The sequence below is a fragment of the Trematomus bernacchii genome, unplaced genomic scaffold (assembly GCF_902827165.1).
Source record: "Trematomus bernacchii unplaced genomic scaffold, fTreBer1.1, whole genome shotgun sequence".
Taxonomy (NCBI): Eukaryota; Metazoa; Chordata; class Actinopteri; order Perciformes; family Nototheniidae; genus Trematomus; species Trematomus bernacchii.
Window position 1 is genome coordinate 1,355,534 of NW_022987469.1, and position 17,761 is coordinate 1,373,294.

At 42.5% G+C, this 17,761-nt stretch overlaps 1 protein-coding gene across 1 annotated transcript in view; it reads right to left on the reverse strand.

Annotated features, from left to right (window-relative positions):
• The window catches only part of plxnb1b (plexin b1b), a 65,129-nt gene extending 47,667 nt beyond the window's left edge, over nt 1-17,462 (reverse strand). Inside the window, 1 exon segment of the mRNA XM_034143780.1 lies at nt 17,444-17,462. The gene's annotated coding sequence lies outside the window, so the exon portion shown is untranslated.
• Between the last annotated feature and the right edge of the window lie 299 nt (nt 17,463-17,761).

The window sequence follows — 17,761 nt, forward strand, 5'->3', positions numbered from 1 at the left end:
GCGTATTCAAAAAAAGTCTTCCGTACACATGCATTAGTTTCATTTAACGTGTCTGTTCAAACGAGACCGCTGGAAACGCTGTAGTACATATGCCGGGACTGTAAGTGGCGCTGTAACTTCCGCCAAAATACACCAAAAGCAGCGAAGAAGAGCAGCCCAGAGCAGCCCCGCAGCAATGTTGCCATAGCTACCCTTCTGTTTAAGCCCCGCGGTGTATTTAGCAACATGTAGTTCATGTAATTCTCCATGTCCACTTGTTGCTGATGGTTGTGGTAGAGGAGCTGTAGATTTTGCACTAATCTGTAACATCTGTAGCATGGTCAGTAGCAGTAGCACTAGCAGTAGCTACTGACAGGAGGAAGTGTGTGTGGCGATTGCTGGTATTCAGCGGGATATAGTCATTTCCTCAGCATATGGATAAATGCAACGGGGAAGTTAACTGAAAGAAACCGAATCTGTGGATATTGCATCGACCGACCAAGAAGCACGTCTCTGTGGAGAGGACGCGCTCAGAAAGAGAGATATTCTCTACAAACACCGGGTGAGATCGCTCCTCTGGGACACGCCGGTCCTGTGTTTCCTTTTTTTGTGTGGATTATAAACATTTCTCTTTTGCCGCCGACGGGCGCAGGAGCAATGAACAATAATGGCCTGGATTAGGCAGTAAAGACAAGTTTGGTGTATCGCAGAGCGGACTGTTTAATTTTGTTTGTGTTGTTTGGCTGGAAAATTGTCAATATAATGGATCAATGCATGAAATCTGACTCTGTTTATTTTGTTTAAGGAGTATATTGGGCGTTAACAATTCTGGTTTGCCTTTTATAATATTATTTCATTCAAGAACCCCTTGTGCGTTTAATTAACACAGCTATTTTTGATAGTTGCTACAGCAGTGAGCAGGAGAGGTGGGGAGAGGCGGGGCTATCGTTATTTTTTCAGGAAATATTCGTATAGAGGTGATTACACGGACTCGTTTGACCCCCCAGAACGTTTCGTTTGCAAATCTATCCACCTTGGGACCCGTTATCGTTTGTGGGGTCAGTTTCTATCGGCCTCGTGTAAATAATAGGGCTATACGCACGCGAAACTATGCAGATACAAGCAGTTTTCTCCTCGTGTAAACGGCGCCTAAGTATGATCATCGTTATCTATATCATTTCAGTGGGAATTAAGTATAAAACTCTCACTTCCTTGCAAATGTTTGTTTTTCCACTCAATGATACCCAATGACCGAACCTCAATTTATCAAATCCAAACCACAAGAAAGACTTGCTCCTCTGACCCTCCGGGTGGGGGAGGGAGTTCTCTGCAGAGTGTGAGTGCTCTCTGCAGAGATGTGCTTTACAGTCCTGTGCAGATGATCCTGAGAGAGCACCAACCCAGAGCCTCACGGAGCAGAGGCAGGAAGGACAGGCATGTGAACTTATAGAAGCATAAGAGAAACACAGAGCGCTTCTCCTGCTTCCTCCTCTCGGACAGTGTCAGATTTGAGCTAGACTTGTCTTTCCAATAACTCTCACAACTTGCATGCTGTCGCTCTGCTCATCTAAGAGTAACAGTCCAATCAAGTGCTCATCTATCTGAATTTGCCATTTGCCGAAACCTGCAAATCAAATAGCCACAAACTAGAGTTCACTGGAGAACCATAACTCTGGCCCGATCTTAGTTGGAAGAGGTTTCTCTTTCCCGCAGTGAATAATCCAATAAGGCTCAACTTCATTCAGATTTTGAGACACAGGAGAACAAGAGAATGGATTTCTGATTCAATTCTCTGATGGTAAAAAATCTCATTTCACCTCTGGTGACTTTAAAAGGCTAAAGGTATGGGTTTGATGTGATGAGAGAGCAGGAAATGTGGGATTGTAATTGCCTTTATCTAAATGTTCCTTTAGGTAATGGACTTCACCTTGTTCCAGCACTTTCTGCAGAAACAGTACGTTTGTATGATATAGTCGGTATTCCAACAAAACACCAGAGAGTTTGACAAATAGAACAAGATTGTGTGCATTCCTAAACTAAATATAGCCTTCCTGGATTTCAATTTGTAAGCACTACTAGAAGAAACAAGCCCCTACCAACACTGCACCATTATTTGAACACTTTAAAACACGCAGGGCTGGTTGTGGTTAATGCCATGGAAATGATTAAGTATGTACAGAAGTCTTGCCTCCATGTGTTTCTCTCCCACACCCTGCCTGAAACGCCTCCATTGGACACCTTTGTTAACTTCTGTGACATAGTGACATCACTAGGTTACACTCACCCTACTATTCAATATATATATTATTGAATAGTGTCAATGTGTTGGAGTGCTATTATAGCACTCCAACACATTACATGTGACAGGTAAAGGTGCGGGACATCTCTAAGCGGTTGACCAATCACAACAGAGCCGGCCAGCTAACCAATCAGAGCAGACTGGGCTCCGGTTTCAGACAGAGGGTGAAAAGAGGTGCTGCAGCACAGGCAGTATGAGAAATAAAGAGAAATAAATGATGCTTTTTGAACATTAAAGCGTTGAAGCAGATATCCATTCAGTCATCCAAATGACTTGAAGAAGAGAGGGCCTTCAGACTGATGACAGGTGAAAGGCTTCAACAGAGCTTTATGCCTAGCTAGTGCATTACTGAGAACACATGTAGTAGTGTAACCTGTAGTGGATCAACAGGACCAGCAGAGTCAAATCCTTCTTCCCCAAAATCTACCAAGCCCTACCCTCCACAAATGGACTGGAGCCTGAGCTGCGGCCAAAAGACTCCAAACACAAGGGAGCATTCCTGAGAGGCACATTCAATTGAGCCATCATCCGCTTCATTGAGTCCAGCCTTTCACTCATTCTCAATTCAACTATCCTATATTCTGGAGGAGACGGAGAAGGACAACAGCAGGCAGGGGGACAGAGCGTTTTGAAGGGGAAAACTGGCAGAGTGACATTGGTGGATAGAAACAGGGCTGCAGGAAGACAATGGTGAAAGGGGGAGACAGGGGTGTGAGGGAGAAGGGGGGATACAGCAAGGGAAATGGTCACAAACAAGTGCTCGCAAGCCTCAATGCTCACTGAGTACTGATGGAATGTGACTAATGATAATAAGCGAGGGAGAGAGAAAGAGAGAGAGGGAGGGGGGAGTTGGGGGCTGTAATTCCAGCAACTACCCATAATGCCCCATTCAACACCCTCATTCACAGTATGAGGGGGAGGGGAAATGAAGCAAGTTTCTAATTAGTGACATGATTGGGAGTATAAACACACCAAGGTGCACGATCACACACACGCCTGTAATGAGGAGTCACCTCCTCTGCACACCTAAAACAAATAAACAGCAGACTCCAGTCAACGCAGCCACACACACACACACACACACACACCACACCACACCCACACACACACACACACACACACACACACACACACACACACACACACACACACACACACACACACACACAACACACACACACACACACACACACACACACACACACACATCACACACACACCACCACCACACACCCACACACACAACACACACCACACACCCACACACACACAGCACACACACACACACACACACACACACACAACACCACACACCTAGTGTCACCAAGCATGATGCCTCTTGTATTGTTGCCTCTGGAGTCCAAAAGCCAAAGCTAGCTCGCCTGACGTCATGTACATGATATTCAATTTCAAGCGCAGCTTCTACTCCATTCATTTGAAATCACAAGCCAGGAGGAATTGGCCACCTGTCTGACTCCGTGCAATCCAAAGAACAACTCAGCAGAGCAAAAGTGAAGCCACAGAGATCCCCAGTTCCTCGATCTGCCCATAAATCTCCCCACACACACACACACTTATTGGTGCATCCCTAATAAATTGATCCTAAATTACAGTAATGAACAAACACAATCTGTTTAACTAAAAGCACACCAATTATTGTGTTGTTCTTATCCATATTGAAAACATTGTTGAAACATTCACAGTGTAAGTTGGTGAACCCCAAGACTTTAACAAAGACAAACTGAGTAAGGAGGAGTAAGCAAACATTGCTTTGATCAGTGAAACCAGATTACAAGTGTTTTTCCAGCTATTTTGACTTTATAATATGACTCAAACCCTAGTAGTGGGCGCTAAGCAAAGATGCCTCCAAAGGCCAATGCAGGATGATCAATGCGGTAAAAAGAACCCCAGAGTCACAGCTGAAGGCTATAGGCCAGGGCTATTCAATTGGCGGCCCGCGGGCCAAATCCGGCCCGGGGTGATATTTACTGGCCCTTTGAGTATAATGTTAAAAAGTCATCAATTTTTTTTTTTTTAAGATTTTTTTTTTCTTTTTTTTTTCGTGCCATAGTGCCTTTATTCCAGAGAGGGTGTTACATTGAGAGATAGAGGGGTAGACAATGCCTGAAAACTTCGACGGGCTCGGGTTTCGAACCCACCTACTATACTGTAGTGACAACTCCTGTCATTGATTGCATCTCTGCGTGAATGATTAGATCATTTCACCTAAATGAAATCAAATGAAACATGTAGGCCTACTGAGTTCTGAACTTGCCATTTAGATCTATAAAGGCCTTGGGGCTATGTTGTTTGATTGAATTAAACACAATATATGCACTCCACTATGCTGTTGTAGTATTTACTGTATCTGAAGCTCTTAAATATGATTGCTCATATTTCAAGCCATCTTTTTCCCGGCCCCTTGCTTTGGATCATTTTCATCAACCGGCCCCCATTCCAAACTAATTGAATAGCCCTGCTATAGGCCATAGGGTCCATGGCAGGACAACATGGAGGAAGCAGCTGCTTTCCCAAAGTACACCACTGCACTCCTGCAGTTTGCCAAAGAGCACTTTAACACTGCATAACGCTACTGGGAACATGTTTTGTAGTCTGACTGAACTAAGGCTGAATTAAAGGGAAACAACAGGCAGCACTTTGTATGGCAGGAAAAAGGCACTGCACACCAAATAATAACATCATCCCAAAGAAGATATTCTGTGGAGGGAGTATCATGATTGGGGGCTGCTCTGCTGACTCGGGGCCTGGACAGTTTACCATCATCAAAATAAATGATATATATATATCTGAGTGTGGTAATCTAAAGAGATTGCTGTCACATAGACTAGGGCTGCTCAATTAATCGTATTTTAATCGCAATTACGATTTTGGCTTGCAACGATTTTGAAAACAACATAATCGAAATAAAACGATTATTTTTTTATTATTATTATTATTATTTATTTTTTTATTGGTTTTTCAGTTGAATTATACTTAAAGTTCAGGGTAATCAACTGTTAAAAACATACTGTTCACACAAAACATACTGTTCACACTTTTTCAATAAATGGATGTTTTCAAAGGAAATGGATAATCGTTTTTAATAATCGTGATATCAATTATTGACCCAAATAATCGAGATTATGATTTTTGCCATAATCGAGCAGCCCTAACATAGACTGTAAATCCTTCTGACCTTCTGCTTCACAAAAAATGTTTTTAGGAAGATTGTGAGTTAGTATATTAATGACAGTTACTGCCCGGCTGGCTGACAAGAAGTTATTTATAGAGAAACCCCTAACAATTGCCGAACACATTCCTCCTCGGCTGATGAACTTCAGAAAGGGGGGTGTGGAGGGGGAGAGGGGGAGGGCGGAAAATCGTCCTGCGCTCTCTTCCGGAAAACCTTCTTCCAGAAATTAAAACATTAAAGTCCCTCAGGTTCCCTTAATCAGGTCCTTTTAAGGAAGTCCCTGGATGACATGACAGTGGGCTCTCTGGACATGTCTCAGTGGACAGAGCAGAGCTGGGTGGGTAGAGGAAGTTCCCATGGTTGTTACATTTCATGGCCCTCAAGAAATCACCCAGGGGTGACAGAGGTTGAGCCTGGATACAAGACAAGACGGATATCCGGATCTCAGGGATCACCTCTACGCATTGGTAGAACTTTATCTTTGGCCAACGTGTGCATACGTCTCCTGTCTCCTCCCCATCAACCCCTGCTGCTCTCTGTGTGCAGGCTGCTGAGGGCATCCACAAAAAGACCATTCTCGCTTCATTTGAGCCATTTCCTTTTTCACATTTCCTCATTTTAATGTTTGCTTTGGCACCATCAAATATACTGAACCTCAAGGCTCAGGGACTTTCTTTGAAAATACCCACTTACGCAAACACAGAAGAAACTAAAAAAAATCAGACATAAGAAATGAGTAACAAGTCAAATGTGGCCGCAATAGTCCTTTGAGTGATGTCACCATGATGAAGGGCACACTGTGGTGGAATGAGATGTTATGGGGCATAAATGAGAGCAAGTAGCGGGTCATCAGGGCTATCAACCAGTCCCAGCTGCCAGACAGGAAGCTATTACAGCCTGCAGACTAAATCTGGATCGTAACTCTTATGCGGACAGGTGCGCCTGCCAGCGCACATCATAAAGTATCTACTGTGGTGCAAGCAATAACTTCTCAATGCACTCAGGCAGAGAAACAATAATGCTTCAGGGGGAGTTATAACTCAGGTCTTTCACACTGACATTATGTTGCTTTGAGACAAAGTATTGGAGGTACCAACGTTACCATTTACCACTCTGGAAACACCAGCACACTTCAGAGGCATGACTGTATATCATACGGGAAAAATAGAGTTTACTGTTTTTGTTTATTTTACAAACAGGGAATTTAAGTGATGTGAAGCAAAACCAGCAGTAGCGTGAATTTGTTATAATTATGGAAAGAATTAGGGGTGCATTGTTTCTGATAGGAACTGGCTGAACACTCTGGAGTGATGTAAGAGAATCAAGTGAGCCGGCAGGCCACACACACATGTGGCTGTGTGTGAAAGTGAAAGAAAGTTATATAGCAGTGTAGCAGACTAAATAGAATAAGAACGCAGTTATTCATTCAAAAATAATTGAATTTGTACAAATAAAAAGACAATGTAATGTGATATTGAATTGCTTTGAAACAGTTCAAACTTTTTTGTAATGAGTAAATTAATAACACAAAAAAACATCTACAGGAACATTAATACATTTGTGTGAAGGAACTCACTGCGGAGTCCTCGCCACCAGGAGAACTGTGCCGTCAATAAAGAACGTCATTTATCTTAGATCTTTTTTTGAAAAGTGATGATCTTTACTAGTTTCCACGTATTAGTTATGGTTCTATTCAGAAAACTAATATGAGTTTGGTGTACTGTACACAGCTATGATGTAACCTCCGCAAGACAACGGCTTAGGCTAGAGGTGTGTGTGTGTGTGTGTGTGTGTGTGTGTGTGTGTGTGTGTGTGTGTGTGTGTTAAATCCCATTGTTCGGGGCAGTGGTGGATGGCCGCGGTCCAATGGGACACTCACATTAACACAGTGTAGCAGGGTGTGGACACAGAGACCCACACACTTAGCACTAAACCCACTCCTGGACTCTGTAGTTAACTGCTTAAAGGTCGAGGACAGCCAATATGACCAAATACTTCAACAAAATGACATAAAAGTGTCTATAGTGTGTATTTTCTATCACTTTCACTCTATAATTTCACTCAATATTGGAATGATCATTTGCAATAAAAGTTCCTAAAATGAGAAAATACGGAGAATGACAATTTAATTTAAATGTTCCTTTTCTTCAGTTTGTTTTGTTGGAAGAAAATCTGTCATACGAGAACGCTGAGCACCGAACAACAGTAAACAAACAATTTGGGTCGAGTTTTGTTTAAATAATTTTCTCTTCCAGGTACTTTTGGGTGGAAACCTTTAAAATCCATGACGCTGGTAGAAACGGTACATTTCTCAGGATCATTTCTATACTTATGCCATAAATCAACACAAGCATATCCCTCAGGAGAAAAAGCTTGAGGTCTCTAAAAAGCAGACAGAAGCTCCAGTCTGACATCAGCTGTAATCATGCTCACAATATAAAGTCCCGGTGGAGCACCAACGTGCTGGGCAGGGTCAAAACTGAATATGTGAGAGCCAATGTGAGCACACACTGTGTTGCAGAAATGATATGTTGGGTTTCTACATGCTGATTATGGTGGGGAGAAATATGCACACATATCAGAAAGAATGCAGAAACTCCTCTAACAGAGCGGAAAGTAGGAAGGTCAAAGGCTATTTTCTCCTGTTCCCTCATTGCTATCCCAAGTTACACAGCAGCAGCTGCTTCTACAGACAGCTCATCTCATGAGTGACTGAGAAACAGAAATGTACTCAGACTAGATTCTGAGTTTTGATGTTTAATGGTGAAACTCAGTGAAGCAGAAGTACAACACCATAAGAGTACATTAGTCAGTCATCAGAGTCCCTAATGCACCATTCTATTCATATACACTGCCACTGTGTGTCTGAGCCACAGCATTAACAGTATGTGAAAAGTCATACTGAAAGCAGTATGCAAGTCCTTCATGGTCAGTCAGCCTCTCTCCGATAATCAGTGGCAGCTTCACAAGTCTTCACAGGTCGGGGGCATCCGCGTGCATCAAAGGAACAGATTGTACCACCAGAGGTCTAATATATATATATTTTTTTTGTAATAATGATGGGAAAAAAGGGGCTGTCAATCATGTTGACAGATTAAAACAGAGTATGTACCACTGTTTCTTTGAGGAGCCTAATACACTGAGCTTCAGAGAGCATCTCCGCCTTGAGCAGCAGTCCTGATCAGAGTCTTCCCGACTTCTGATCACTGTTCTGGCAGAAATGCTCCCCCTTTGGCTGAAGGGGCGATGCCGACTACAGAACAAGCCCAGACAAAATTAAAGAGACCATGAAAAGTCGACTGTTCAAGGCATACACACACATTATTTTTGAAAAACTTCATTGTTAAAATGTGTTTATGCACAATGGCCGCTGTGTTTTTATTAGCATCCAATGTGACGGCACAATAAAAATCATTCTCTCCTGTGTTGGGATGAAGAGTGGCGCATCATTTCTGTTCATCTATTCCCTCCATGCCCTCATAATCATGTTCTGAAATCGAACCATAAAAAAAAGTGGAAAATGTTATTAAATATGCGTTATAATCATTTCAAAGGATTCATTAAAATGAAGGGTGATAATGGACTATTACAGACATTTTAAGACCCTGTCGATCACCGTGTACGACATTTACTCTGATCACCTCTACATCATGCTGCCTCCCTGAAACCTCTTCCAGGATCCATTCTGCTGTGTGACCGAGTTATCTTGACCCATTGCATTTTTAAAATGGGAACAGCAAAAATTCAGCTGGTTGGTCTCGTCTGATTTGATTTGATTTGATTTGATTAGCCAAGCAGCATGGCAGACTGGCAACCAGGCAGGCTTTTCACTCAGAAAATGCACACAATTGTCTAGGAAATTTAAAAACAAAAAAAACAAGAAGTAGCTGTTCAACATCTAATGAAAGTTTGCAACAGGCTTTTATGGTAATTCTATAATTAACTTTTTGAACTGCCCATCTTCCTTATTTATTATCAAGAAGGGCAAACGTTATCTTATAAATGTTGCTCAGTATGAGTAACACAACTGTTCACATCATCAGTCCACATGGTGTACACACACCCTCCACCAGCTCCTCCACATCATCCTGGTTCAGAGCTAGTAATTGGAGGCGCACTCACTCTGACAGACTTGTTTGATGCGCTGTGTGAGTGACTGAATAAAGCCAGAAGCTGCTTCATATTCATGACTCTACACACAGGAGAGGGGAACACACACACACACACAGCCCTCAGGTCTTGACAGCTTGTTAATGCTACTTGGCCTTGCACTTCAGGATTTCATGCCGTCAGCACAATGCTGACTCGAAGAATCGAACCGCGAGTGTACCTGCGAAATCAAGTATGATTGGAGGTTTCCTAGCAACAGAGAGGAAGACAGTATCCCCAGTAACACCAACATGAAAACGTTCCCCTCTCTGCCTGCTGATGTGGATCCCCATCACACACACACACACACACACACACACACACACACACACACACACACACACACACACACACACACACACACACACACACACACACCACACACACACACACACACACACACACACACACACACACACACACACACACACACACACACACACACACACACACACACACACACACACACACACACACACACACACACACACACACACACACACACACACACACACACACAAGTACAGTTGATCCGATGGTGCTTAGATCCTGTCAATACTCGCCTCCAGTTATGTTGAGTGAAAGGTGTAAATGGGGGCTTTATCACTGTAGCATCATGGCATTTCCTCATGCTTTCTGGGGAGATCATCTGACCTGTTTAGTCTAGTCGTCTTTTGTTTCGACAGTAAGTACCACAAATTGCAACATCATTTGAACTGATATGGAGCGCAAAAGAGTGAGATCATCTTTTCTGAACTGCTCTGCTCAAACATTCTGTTGGTTCATCATCATGTTCAGTTTTCAATGATGCTACAACGAAGGAGTTTTAAGTTTGATAATGAGCTAGGGTTGTCCACGGTCTGCCAATAAAAGCTTGGTCTTTCATTTGCTCATGAGTGCAAAACAACATGAAATATTTATAACACTGAGCCTGTTTTTTTAAAAGTATGTTGCGGGTTAAATACTGCCGTGGAAAAAGACCCTGAAATAGATCTCCAGACACCTGGGGTCTCCTTTTATTATTCAGCATTGAGTATGTCACTGGCATTAATATTTCAGATGCACACAAAGCTGACAGCTACGTAGACACTCATCATAGCAGCTCATGGCCGAACTGTTCAAACTGACATGAGTTCTTGAATCAACAGAATATTAAGGGTCATTAAGATTATTTCTTAAGACTTACAGATATTTACTTACATCAGCATCTGAAACTGTTTGCTGTCATTACAAACACTTAATTGTTCATGTTTTTTAATTGACAATGTCGCTCGTACTTGGTCCGTTCTGGGACTTGAACCGGCGACCCAAAGGTTCCCAAAACAAGTTCCTAAAGACTTAGTTACTGCCTTGCCTTAGTTCACAATTAATCGTGTCATCAGACTAAAAAATCTTGAGCCATGGAGAGAACGAGATGTTTGGACTCTGCTGGAGCGGAACCATCAAGTCAGCAGAACAGAAGCTATTATTGGAGTCAGTAGTGGGAGAACAGATGGAGGCAATGAGAGACGGAGGAAGGACAGGCTCGGCCCTCTCAGGGGAGAGGTGGACATTTTGGACAGAGATAATAAGGAAGAAGTGACCACAATGCTGCACATGAACACAAACACACTCATGGGAAGTCTGGTTCCCACTGCACTGGAACCACGAGGGTCTGGAAGCTGAGAGAAACTATTTTAGGAACGTCACCAGGATTGACTTCCTTGATTAATTAATTATGTAGTGTGTGTATATTCATTCATTTAGAACAATAAATATAACCGTTTTAAAATAACTGATGAAATGTATATTGACACGAATGAATGTTGCAACTAAATCTAAATAGTACTAGAAGGTTTTTTTAAGACTTTAATTAATCCTGATCTTGATGCAGAAAATTCTTGTGAAAGTTTAAAATGTTCAAACATGCTTGTCCCTATACTCTATTCACCTACTGTCATTATTGTACACAGGTAGATGAGAGAAAAAAGGGAAAGTAAGAAGCTGGTCTGTTGCTGACGTGACATTGTAAAGCTACTAAAATCACTTTTTATTTAAACTTTGGTTTCAATATGTGGGGGAAATAGTATTCTAAATGTAATGACCAGTTCAAATTGAAATGTTCAGTCCAAAAGCCTTGTGGTTCACAAACAGTGCCCTGCATGCAAAATGTCAGCCTCCTACGGCAAAAGACGGAGGTTGGGGACGTTTTTGTTGACCTGCTGGTCGCAGGTAAAAATGGAGGACGCTCGTGAGCAGAGCTGTGGTCATTGGAGCAACACCAACTGTATAACCCCGTCTCACTGCCTCCTCAAGACACAGTGCAGTGTGGGAAAATAAGACTCTGCTGAGATGTGAGACCAATGGATGGACATCGCTGGGTTGTGTCAAATTCCTTCTAATGAATGACTTACTTTAAATTCACTTTTAGAAAATGACAGCCCAAATATGTTTAGTTGGCACTGTTGGTTTATCAACAGCGCTAACTAAACCTAACCCGTGAATAAGAAGGCACTACAATAGTCGTTTCCAAATCTAAAACCAGTACATGAAGTTAAGTGTGTGTCTTTTGAACTTGAATTGTGTCTAGCAAAAGATAAATGTTTAACAGACATTTCTAGAAAATATAACAGTGCTGGTAAAAAAAAAAACTATGGACACTGGATAAATCACACACCACAAGCACTGGTTAGCAAGCTACATCAGCCCTGACGAGAAATAACATGTGGACACTTACAGATGTCATGGTAGTGAAGGAGTTAACAAGGAACTGCAAGGCCGTCACTTCATCGTTCACAACAGGCACCCAGGAATTAGACTGTGACCACTGATGGTGGGTTGTGAGCAGAGACAGAAGGAAGTGTGCTGCTACAAGATTAGGCTCTGAAACACTGAGCTCCTGATGTGCCACACACACACACACACACACACACACACACACACACACACACACACACACACACACACACACACACACACACACACACACACACACACACACACACACACACACACACACACACACACACACACACACACACACACACACACACACACACACACACACACACACACACACACACACACACACACACACACACACACACACACACACACACACACACACACACACACACACACACACCTTTCTGTGGCTGTCTGGGCAATAACAAGGGCAGTGCAGAGAGTGAAGGGTAAATGTTAGTATGACTGCTGTGTTGTCTGCTCCTCTCCGTGTGCTGTGTGTGTAAAACACAGGGCTTCACAAAGAGCCTCTTTGTGGTCCCATACGCCTAATGCTGCTTTTCCATAGTGTTACCTTAATAAAACGTAAGGGTGTGTGTTAAGGTAAGGGCGTGGAGCCAGAGTGTGTTGGCCAATAAAAACTAAATGAGCTTCTCCAACAGCAGAAGAATGAAAAAAAAGGAGTTGGAACCCAGAAGTGCTGCCAGCCACTCCACAGGTTTGACAAGCCGTGAAACCATAATGAGCCTTGGGCGTTCCCCGAGCTGTGTGTCAGATAATGGGATGATACATGGATAACCACCACAAACATGGAATCAAGGGCTCACACAGTCAGAGGCGCTGCAGGGCCCAAACAAATATAACCCATTATTTGTTTAGCAATAATTTAACACTGATTGCTATTTACTACTGATTCTCTGCCACACTATCAAACATCTATTGGACGTGTTTCCTAAAAAGACAATCATATCTGGCCACTGTTCAACTGTTTATGATCAGCAGCATGTGCCATAAACAAGCAAAGTGCTATATTTTCTAGAATATAAGCACAGGAAATTAAAACTAAAAAAGGCAATTTTAGACCAACATGCACTGATGGCACTATGCTAAACACACCCTCCTGTTGACTTCCACAGCTCGCACCTCTCTTCACCAGGCTCTGCTAAATACCCAGGATTCCTCTTGGAGGTGAGCATCGTTGTGCTGCTACTTCACCCAAGCATTAGTGCTCCAGTTTGGGGAAAGAATTAGACCAACAGCCTTATATGGAGCTCAGGAGGGGGGATTTTAAGAGCTGCTTATAATGCAAATGTAGTAAATATTTCTGGATAACTCATGGGGGAGGGGAGACAGTGAGCGTGCATGTTCGCACTTCTGAATATCCATGCAAGTTCATATTATTCAGAAACGCCTCAAAGGTAGGTTTCTGTAGAGATATACATGTGTATGCCAGTGTGTGTGTTTGTGTATTTCTAGATATCCGAGTAAGTTCATATTGTTCGGAGAAATGAATGCGTGTCTTTTCAGCCGGTGTCACATAATCTGATGTAACACCATGACAACTGCAGCGAGTTCCCTCTCAGGGCAGAACAGAGTAACTCTGTCTGAAGCCATGAGTCACATCAGAGCAAACCTGCTGTGCCACAGGAGACCACCCTGAAGGGGGGGGGGGGGCCACTCTCTGTGAGTGTGCCAGCTTGAAGCCGCTGCTGGCTGGAGCAAAGCATGCTGGTCCAATAGACCTGACACTAGGCACGTCATGGAGAAATGTGTGTTTGTGTTCTGGTGCTTCTCTCAACTCTGCCTGTTTTACAAGCAGGAGGTTTTCAATAAGGTGCTGAAGGACACAGGCATCAGGCTGGTTATTACACTGCTGAGGGATGGAGGGGTGGAGGAGAGGAGGAGAAGAGGGGTGGAGGAGATCCTTCCACTCACATGTCATAACATTTATGAATGATAGTTATTATACAGTGTTACTCACAATGACAATTTGAGGAATCACTGATTGAACTTTAACATTATTTATTACGGATTAGTTGAACATTCTATTCTGATTGGTCAATTTGGAAATTCCAGAGGTTGTTAATTCTTGCTAACAGACGCTGCTAAGCAGGATCAAGGGACTATGTGCAGTCATATCAATCCACATAAAGAAGTCCGGTGAATTTAAGGTCAGCTGGGAGCACATGAAAAGGAAAGTGGTTAAAAGACAGAGCGCTGGACGTCAGAGAAATCAGCAGAAGAAGACAGACAGACAGGAAGTAAACACTAAAGGGAACACGGTACGGGCTCTGGCAGTGTTTAAAAGACTTGTTAATGGAACAGAAACTGTGAACAGTTACAGAAAACCTCGATCAGTGCTGCCGTCACTTTAAAGGGGACCTATCATGCAAAATGCACTTTTTGATGTCTTTTATACATGAATATGTGTCCCCGGTGTGTCAGGGAACTCACCAAGTGTCAGAAAACAAAACCCTCTCTCTTTTCCTCCGTACCCACATCTCTAAAAAAAAGAAAAAGAAAAAAGGGGGTGCTAACAAGCAGATCCAGAATTTTCGCTCCCATCATGTCATTGGCGACATCCGGCCGACGTGACACGTCCCAACCTATATTCTCCGGCACACGTGACACGTCCCAACCTATCGTCTCTGTATACAGTCGCAGCTGTGTGTCTGTGTATTCAGCAGGATGTCTGCTGGAGGCTTAGAGTAAAGTTGATATATATATATATATATATATATATATATACATATAATGGCACTGTTCTAGCGGTAAACACTTAAGAAAGAACATGTCAAGCTATGTGGTGTATCAGAAACAATGCGCGGCATGTTTTGGGAGTAATATGCTGTGTGTTTACATTAGCAAGCATGCTAACACTCAGAGCTAACCATGGAGCTAACGCTACAGGCTACTGGAGAGAATATGTGTAGCGTAATGTCCTTGTGGTAACCCCTGCGAGAGAGAAAGGTTTGAGCTCCATACTGTTTCAGAAATAAAGCTTGAAGTGGTTTGGAACATAACATGGCATTTAATCACCGCAGCATTTAGCTGAGATCTCCCGGTAGAAATCTCTCTAGCAGTAGCAGGGGAAAGCTGCGTGACGCTACAAAGGGGCGTGGCTAGCAGCAGACGTTCAATTGAAAGCAGAATCAGCCTGTTTGGAACAGGGCTGCAAAAGAAGGGTATGAGCAGTATGAGGCATGGCTACAATGGGTGATCTGTTTGGTATTTTAAGCAAAAAACTTCACAGACATTTATATAGGTATGGCCCTACAATATATGTTTCCAATATAGCATAATAGGTCCACTTTAAGTTACGTTGCTGTCGCAGCAGTACAGCCGTTGGTTGGCAGTGGAACAGACTATTTCTCTCCAAGCGGAAGGAATATGATCATTTACTACCAATATTATGTTTTTGGTTTATTATGTAGGTAGTCAAGTCGGGGATCCTGATCAGCAAGTCTATCTTCATTTTTTATTAATGACCGCCTCGCTGAACATTATCCTTTACTTATCTATCAGGGTGAGACTCACTCCTCTGAACTCCTCTCTGCCGTGCCTTTGGACCCTCAGAGCTGGCAGTACAGATGCAGGAATGCCCCACACCCCCGAGCCCAATGCTCTTTATTCATTCCCTCCCCATAAATAATGCTGCATCTCTGAAGCTCTTCACATTCTCAGTTAAAGGCTCACACAGGGAACCGTTGCCTCCTCCAGCCTCAACTCCTGCTGGGAATAAACAGTCAAATGTGCTCGGCACAGCACGCCTTTAAAGGTGAACCACAAGGAATGGGGTTTCAATTATTTCGGTTTCACTAGACAATAGGGAACGTCAAAATGTAAAAAGGTCTTTAAAATGTATCTACGTTTGAAAAGAGCATGCCTGTCTTGCTGTGAGAGGCCCACAGTGGAACAGCCTGTTTTAGCTGAGGGTCACAATGTTGTGGATCATGTCAGTGAGTTTGCTGGTTGTTGCAGTGGTATGGGTAGAAGAGGACCCACAGTTTGTGGATATTTTCAGTTGGGTGACTGTTTACTGGGCATTCAGCAAACGACAGGTTTGAGGAACAGAAAGGCTTTCATTTGAAAAAGCAGAGGTGCCTTCAATGTATTTATTGTAGTTCGGAACAATGTATACAACCTTCCTATTGTTTTAATACTAATATTACATTACTGAGTAGAGAAAACTAGTAGCAGGGTATTTTTAAGAAATAAACCAAAATGAAACCTGTGTCAGTAGAGAGAAAAACCAAAGCAATTATTTTCTCCAGACCGATTTCAAAATCCTTTCAGTACCAAAACTTTTTCTTTAAAAAAAGGACATAACTACGATTGTAACTGACAGCTGAAAAATCTGACATGCAGAATTTGTATGCGCAGGATTTATGTCTACAGGGGAAAATGTTCTCTAAATAAAAGAAAACGTGATATCATTCTGAATACATATTTTGAATCTCATCTTTATCACTATTTCATGTGCATATATACTTTCAACTTTCAAGGCATCTTAACTTCAAGTAATATCCTATCAAACACACTTTATTTATATCACAGTTTTATACTAAATTGTATGTAAGTCTTTCTGTTAAAGCGATACAAATGTATTCTATTCAAAGAAAGGTCAACTGTGCTCAGCAATACAGAAAGATATAGATAAAACGTTTTGTTTTCGTCCCGATAGCTGAAAATCTACCAGCATCTGGGTCTGTCCTAACTTAGATTAATAGAGTATTCTAAGGAGTACTGTAAAGTGTGTGTGTGAGGATGTTTGTTGGATAGTCAAGAAATCAACAGTCAAGTCTCACACCTGCACTCTTACGGTCTCATTTATCATTGTGCTGCAGACAGCACAAGGATCTCTCACACACAAACACACTGCTCTGAATTCACCCACAGCATCACTCACATCTAAGGTCTGTGTGACCTGACCTTGGGAGGCAGGCAGCACTTTGCTTTCATCCAGCCCCGAGGTTTAAACAACACCACACAGTGCAGAGCGGCCGCCAGAACATATACAGCAGCTATTTCATGATATCAACCGAAATATTAACAGTAATCAGAAGAAGAAAAAAAAGGGTTTGAAAAACCAATCTGACCATATCAGAGGTTAGTCCCTGAACACAGAGACGAGACCTGGAGTTCCAGATGTGAATGGTGGCAGGAGATGGCACTCCTTGGTGAGAGGGGACTGTTTATACAAAAGAAACAGAGATTGTTCTCATCAGTTTCTCATCTATGGAGTATAAATGCCACTTAAAAATCTAAAACATGTGAGAAAAATAATTGGTATCTTAGGTATTCACAAAGCAACCAATCTGCATCTTGTTCCTGAAAGAGGGCGTGAAGAGACTGGCAAACTGTAAAAAGTGTAGCGTCTTATCCATGAAAAAATTAAATCATGTCAAATATTGCTA